The 7,631-nt window shown below is 39.0% G+C and overlaps 1 long non-coding RNA gene across 1 annotated transcript; it reads right to left on the bottom strand.

The window, feature by feature from the left end:
• On the bottom strand, positions 4,412–6,446 carry LOC109725174. Its single transcript, XR_002220207.1, has 5 exons — positions 6,206–6,446; positions 5,878–5,947; positions 5,713–5,780; positions 5,534–5,595; positions 4,412–4,447 (listed from the first exon to the last, which is right to left on the bottom strand). It is a non-coding gene; the product is annotated as an uncharacterized LOC109725174 (long non-coding RNA).

A 7,631-nucleotide genomic window follows, 5' to 3' on the forward strand; every position in this document is an offset into this window, starting at 1 on the left:
TAAAACTAAAAACCATGGTTATATTTACACTATGTACTACACTTCTTTAATGACTTACTCTTAAAACTATACTTTCTAGAACCCGTTCGTCTACATTAAGAGTTATACTTCTAGTAATCTCTTAGTTTTCTTTAACAATACTCGGTTAGTGTGATATCACTTGTCAATAACTTCTTCAAACCTATAAAACTACAATTTGGACATCACTGTGGAATACTAAGATCACATGTAGAATTCTTCTTATCTCCACTAGGTTAACCAGTCTTATCTATACGTGTCTAATATCCTAGAAACCCTATAGATCATCTGATATGATCTGGACTATACCGAATACGACATTTGTCTAACTCTTCTATATGGGTATTAGGCTTATCTCTAGTAACCTTATGAAATCTTTCTCAAAACTCCATAGATTTCCCTTGATATAGAATACCTAATGTAATGTCACTGAAAGGACGTCATGATCTTCCTATATCACTACGTTTAACCTAATCACTATGTCGACTACATTTCAGATGATGACCTAAATAAAAAGAGGATCCTCCTCGTCGACAAAGAACCTTCAGTTGGTTTGTTAGAAACTAACGATCTTCATGATACCTTAGACTTGAATATCGTAATCTATGGTGACATTTTCTCCGATTCACCTATTCTCTTAAAGAAATACTAAACGGTGACTACCTCGCTGGAAATCGTGATCACACATAAGTAACACTAACATCTAGACGTTAACTATTTACACGGGTTCTCTTACACCTCTGATTCTACTTATCTAAATACTTTCACTCTGTATTCAAGTAAGCTGTCTTATACTTCCTCTTACATTAACGAAACCTTAAACACTCTAGACGTTTCTTAGACCGACTAGTCGAGTGGTTCCCTAACAGATCCTGACACTAGGATCTTAGCAGCTCCCCCTACCCCGACTCGGGTGTTACTTTCAATGGCCGCTGCCGTTGGGTTGGACAACGTCCAAGTTACCCATCTTTGTTCAGCTTGTCCATCGACACTCCTCGTGACAAAAACATAGGAGTAGGGATACCGCTGTCACGAGTAAAGACGTTCACCTATCCTTCCCGAAATCGGGACTTACCAAGGCTCTGGGTACTCCGTCCCACACTGGAATGTCTGTGGGAAGACTCCTGGATGATACACACACCTCAACACTCCGGCGTTGATACCCTTCTCCCGCCAAGGGATTTTGTGTGTACTTTGCTATGATCGCGTACCGGCATTATCGCGAGTGGGCGAATCTTGGATGTATCGACATGGTACACACGCCAAACACCTTTAGGCTAAGTGGCCGGAACCAAGTTCCGCTTCAGGTGGTAACACAGGAGCCTACATGTATCTGTTCGTGATTCACTTCCAAGTTTGGGCTTTCCATGGAAGCGGCTTATGCACCATATTCTCTAGGTCGTAGGAAAACTCAATAAAAAAAAAAAACTTAAAGTCAAAAGTAAAAACTTCAAAATTTAGTACACCCCCTTACAATCATAAAACTAAATTTTGTTCACTAAATTTTGAAGAAATATACGAGTATACAAAATTTTGAAGTTAAACCGGAAACCTGAAACACCCGTCGGGTGACAGTTACCCGGAACGGACCCTCGGGTTCGAAACCAGAGAAAAGTACACCACAAATCAGGGTGTAACCTTTCTCTGGGAGTGAACGAGACCAAATATAAGATGAAATAAGAGTAACAATAATGAACCCTTCACTACTCTCACCTCGAGAGCAGATTTATGTGCGTGCGCGCGTGCCGTGCTCGTGCTCGGCCCGGCCCGCCGCCGCGCGCACTTGGGCCAAGTAAAATAAAAACAATGTGAAAAGAATAAAATAAAAACCGGAATGGACCTAATCCAGGTCTAAACCAGGTCAGCTTTCCAGCGTGGAGCCCTGAGTTGGTCGGGGTTGCCAGATGGAGCCCTTCCACCAGAAGGGCAACCTTGGGAAGAAAACGAGAGGATAAATGATCCCACTCACCGACCCAATCCTGTTATCACTGTATGTCTTTGGGATCGGACTCGAAGAGGGGAAAAGAGAGAAGAAGTGACAAAACGACCTAGAGACTTTTCGACACTGCCAAGCAAGAACGCGGTGGGACTTCGGCACGGCTGCCCCACCTGCTTCCAGCAACATAGCGATCCTCACTAACGGCCGCGGAGCATGCACCTCCCCGTTAGAACGAAGATCCTGTCACGTTAGCGTGCGGAGCTGAGTGTCCGAGGTAGATTAGGAAATAAGAGATATCAAAAATAAATAAAGCAAGAATTAGTTGCAAAGATTTTTGTCACTTATTCAACAAAAGTTTGTTTTAACAAATATGTTTATAAACTGATTTCTAAAGTTTTCTCTTGATTAAAAAGGTTGTGGTGGATGGTGGTAGTAGAGTTGGAGTGTAGAGAGGTAGGTTCCCGATGTTTGTGTGTTCATAGTGAACCCATTATGAAAATGTTCATAAGATCGAGATGAGAGAGAGAGAGAGATATATATATATATATATATATATATATATATATATATATANTTTTTCATCCGAAGGCTAAAAACTTATGAGTACAAGGAACTCTATACTCATAAGATTATAGCAGCCCCAGCCTATATATATATATATATATATATATATATATATATATATATATATCGAGAGAGAGAGAGAGAGAGTGTGTGTGTGTGTCTAGAGCTACTATACTATCGAAAGCATAGAGGATTTGGTGCTTCCGACTTTTTGGCCCTTAGATCAACCCCTTTGATCATTTGTAACTTTTGGATTAATACTATTACCCTATGGGGACCACTCAACCCTAAGGGTACCACTCAACCCTAGGGGGACTGCAATCAGCCGAACCGTACAATTCTTAATCCAAGGGTCAAAAAGTCGGAAGTATCAAATTCTCTATGCTCCCGATAGCATAGTAGCTCTACACACACACACACACACGTATATATATATTATGCATATTATAGATTATAGATTCTATGTACATTCGAAAATGGGTATAAATCTTACACTTTTTATTTTAGCGTTAATAAAAATTTAAATAATTTTTAGTAAAAATTAAAAAAGTAGATGTGATAAATAAAAAATTAATAGCCTTTGGACAGAGTGGGTATAAGATGTACACTTTACTCTCGGGTGTATCATAGCATTGCTCCTTACTTTAAGAAAAACTTGTATATATACCCCTAACCTTTAGCTCTTTTTCGAACATATGCATAAATTTTTAATTTTGATAATTTGACTCTCTAACTTCGTCAACTAGTTTAACAGGTTCTCTGTTCAATTGAAATTGTCAGTAACGCATCTATTTTAATTATATGTCTTGCATATAATCTCTAACTATTTTTTTTAAAAAAAATTTAACTTTTTATTCTAACATATAAAAAAGCCAATAAAAGTTAACGGAGGTTCATCTTATGTCTCAATGCTCATACTTAATTAAAAAAAAATTTTTGAAAAAAAAGACTTTAATATCTTATAAAATTATGCAAACAATTTGCCACATAATGACTATATTATCAGTAACATCAATGGAAGAGATGGGTTTATTGACTTACATATTAGGGCTAATTGCATGCAACTCCCAATAAACACAGCGAATTATAAATATATTCCTACAATTTATTATGTTATTCCTGCAAAAGTCCTAATATTTTTAAATATACCCCTGCCATTAGGATCCGTTAGATAAATTTAGCTAACCATAAGTAAAATACTTAATCCGGTTAGTCGATGAGGTAAATAGATATTTTCACCCCTCTTATAATCCTATTAACTAACTACCTGATGGGCCTCTAACCCTAGTTGAAGTAGGACCAAACCAGCGTCAAAGCAATCCTGCGAGGAGGCCTCATGTAAACTTTTCACTTTCTTCTGATGATTAATCTATAGTTCAATATATTCTGTGAGGGAATGAGAACTTTTTTTTTCTCTTCTTTTTCCTCTTCCTCTCACTCCCTCATGCTAGTTTCGAATCCATAATTACTAGGGTTTCTCCATCCCCATTCATCAACGAGGGGTAGAAGAATAAGGTGAGTATGCTACTGTCACGCCCGGGTACCAGCGGAAGCATATCCGGCACGTGCACAGACCCGCCATACACCTGCAGTATATAAGGCGTCTACAAGCAACACAAGTCGATAGGAAGTAAAACAAAGAAAGTCCTATCCTGATATCAGAGCAAAGTACAAGTCAAAATACTATCAACAAAAGGGCAAGAGTGTACAATCCAAAAGCTCAACCAAAAGATGAGTATCACAACTAAAACATCAGATCCAAACAGGAGATATACAAAAATAGGTACAATGGTAGCCTTTCTATACAAAAGGACATCACCCTCGGCCGTAGCCCGAGTAACAAGGTGATCGACTAGCATGCTCCTAGTAGTCCCTAGCTAGGCGCGACTCCCTTGCCACGATCCCTAGCCTCTCCTGTAACAGGCTCTGTAAAAACAACCACCAAAAGGGCGTGAGAACTATTAACAATAGTTCCCAGTGGGTAAGCCGCCAGCCTCGGCGAATTACACCACTAGGCTCATGATGTACTAAATGGAAATAAAAGCAGTAATTTGCATGATATATTTTCAATGCTAACAATTAATGAACATGTAAGCAACATGTAATCATAGTCTCAACAGTAATGAATCTACTGATTAATAGAAGGATAGCAACTACTATAAGCATGAACATAGCGTAAATGTGTAAGTAACTACTGTACACTGTAACTGGTAATCATTCATTACTGTCCAATTTCCTTTAGCACTTTTCATCCATTCACAGGGATCTACTCAAGGTAGTCCAGCTTGCGCCGCGCCTAATGGCCCCGTGGTAGTATACACTCCCCACGGCAATCCACTTCGGCACCCAATCCCGCACGGGCGAGCAACTGTCGCGTAGGCCAACTCCGGAGTGCCGGCTTGTAGGGAGCTACCCTCACAAGCGTGTGCGAATGAGCACGATGGCAAGCAAGCAAAGTCCACTATCCACATGTCTCAATTTTTATATTTTCACATGCAAAGTTCAGAACCCTCGATCCTCTGATCGGAATGTCAATACACAAATAGTAACAAAAGCTAGTATCCACTAGATTGTAAACATATAAGGGTAAAGCTAAATCACATAGCATTATAATCTTTCCACTAGTATAGCACTATCAACATAGTCATGAGCATGTCATAGTTCTCTATATTAGAGTCAAGAGAATGTCATTGTTCTTTACTTTAAAGTGCATCCTACACTTGTTCATAAGCCATTCAACTATATTGAATATGAATAGAAATACTTTCATGTATATATGTTCTCTATATCATAGAAACATAATAAACTGATCTCCCGATTGTTCTACTGAACTAAACAAGAATACTTAAAGCATGAGTACTTTTATGCATGAACGCTCATTTCACATATGATAAACGTCATGATGACGAATTCCGAGCCCTTTAGCAATCACATAGGCATATAATTAAACCGCGTCTATAATACATATAGAACATAGGGGAGCTTCACTTGCTCTGGTTAGGTCAAACCCACCTAGTTCAAGGCTCCAAACAGTCCAAAGGAGTCCCAAGGATCAGCTCCACAAGGCTCCAATCCTGCTGAACACAAGCATCAACACCGCGTCAAAATGACGACCGAAACGTCCGATTTCGGCCTAATTTGCACTTAGTACAAAGTAACCCCTTAAATCCCTATTTGGGCTCTTGTAATACCTCAAGTGTAACCTCCAAGAGTCCTCACAAGTCAGTCGAAGACGATCCAAGGCTCGATCGCGATCTTGCTGCGAACAATACCGAAACGGCGTCGCAATGCTCGTATATAAGCTTCTATGGTTCAATTCTTGCGAAATTGAATTTCTAATGGAAATTCCTGCTTACCCTTGGTTAGAGCAGCTTCCAAACCAGCTTCCAAGAGTGCAAGTTCAGCTCAAAAAGGCACAAAGACCTGCTGCGAAGAGATCATACAAAACAACGTCAATTACGCGATTAAACCGCGTATAGTTCCGAATTAGCTTCATAAATGGCTAATTATGCCAATTAAGCTTCCAAGTAGCTTATCCCAGATCTAAGAGGGTTAATTCTCAGCTAAATAACTCATATATACATGCTGAAATCTCAGTTTAAAACAGTTGGAAGCAAAATCCTGAAATCGATACTCAAATCGACGAATAGAGCGCCGATAACGGAAAAAAATCAAGTCGTATACCTTCTCAAGCTGGCAACCAGCTCCTTACTGGTCCAGGGCTGCAAAAATCCCTTCAAAACGCTCTCTTGCACGTGCACAAAGGTGCTGCGACGCTCGCAACCAGCGAAGAACGCGCGCGGCGACGAAAACGAGCGAAATCGGCGAATTCGATGTAGAGAGAGAAAAACCCTAGAGAGAGAGAGAGAGAGAGATGGTAGAACACTCCTCTGCACTCCAGCAACATCCACAGAGCTCCTGGGGTCGAGCTGGGTCCATAAGATAGGGATCAAGATGTGAAAAGACCAAAATAGCCTTGCTGCCACGAATTGCCACTGTGTACCGGTACACCATTGCGGCTGTACCGGTACAGCAAGCAGAAAAGGCTGATTTTCGCCAGTTCAATGCACTTTCCCACTTCTCGCATTCCAAACATTCTCTAACTTATCCGAACACTTGTTCTACCCTTTTAGAACATGTAGGAGTGATCCACACACCATTCCACATACTCGAACTCCGCAATTTGCAAAAGTTCAGTGTATTACAGCTACATACTATAAATCCAAAACTTGTTTAATCTAATTGTAATTTAGGTTATTTTGTTGTAACGTAAGTTAATTTTGGAATATCTTGATGTATTTTATGTTACTTTTAGAACAACTTTGGTCTCATGACGTAGTAATTTAGCATATTTTTGAGAAATGTGTAATATTTTTTATAAATCATCCAAGCTGGCAAAGTATAACAATTTCATTGTCATCTTTACAAAAAGTATACAAGGACTAGTCATTATTATTTATCTTTTTTGTTACTATAATGGCAATTTGATAATATGGATGAAGATAGTATTTTTCAAGTGAAGTTCAATTATGTTGGGTATATTAAAACAGTGAAAACTGCTTGTGGACTCAGATATTGTGATGGCAAGAAGAATACATTGATGATAGATCATGATAATTACAATCTCATCGAATTTTGTCGAGATCTACGATCACTGTGGGATTGGAGTGTTCCAGATAACATCAAGATATGGTATGTAGCAAGAAATGTTAACCAAATAGGTTCGTTCAAATATTCACTAAGCAGCAATTCATGGCTATATTTTTCATATAAAATGATATAAAGAAGTGAAAATATTTATAACCATTTAGTCGCAAGGCATTCCGTTAAACTATATTCGTGGAGAAACTAGTTCCTAATGTGCAAGACACCAACACTCAAGTGCGCACAAGAGAGCAATGTTGGTATGAATGATGATAACAATGTGGGTGTTGTTAGTGAAGGTGGTCAAGTTGCTGAAGAAGCAGATAGTGAAGTTGTACGTTGGTGAAGTTCGTGAAGAAGTAACAGCTGAAGAAGCATTTGGTGAATCATATGCAGTGTTAACTGAAGATAGCTTTTGTTCTCTTAAAACTGAAGAATACATATCATATATATTGAAGTATTTTCA

Source organism: Ananas comosus, linkage group 19 (genome assembly GCF_001540865.1).
Source record: "Ananas comosus cultivar F153 linkage group 19, ASM154086v1, whole genome shotgun sequence".
In the NCBI taxonomy this organism is placed as follows: Eukaryota; Viridiplantae; Streptophyta; class Magnoliopsida; order Poales; family Bromeliaceae; genus Ananas; species Ananas comosus.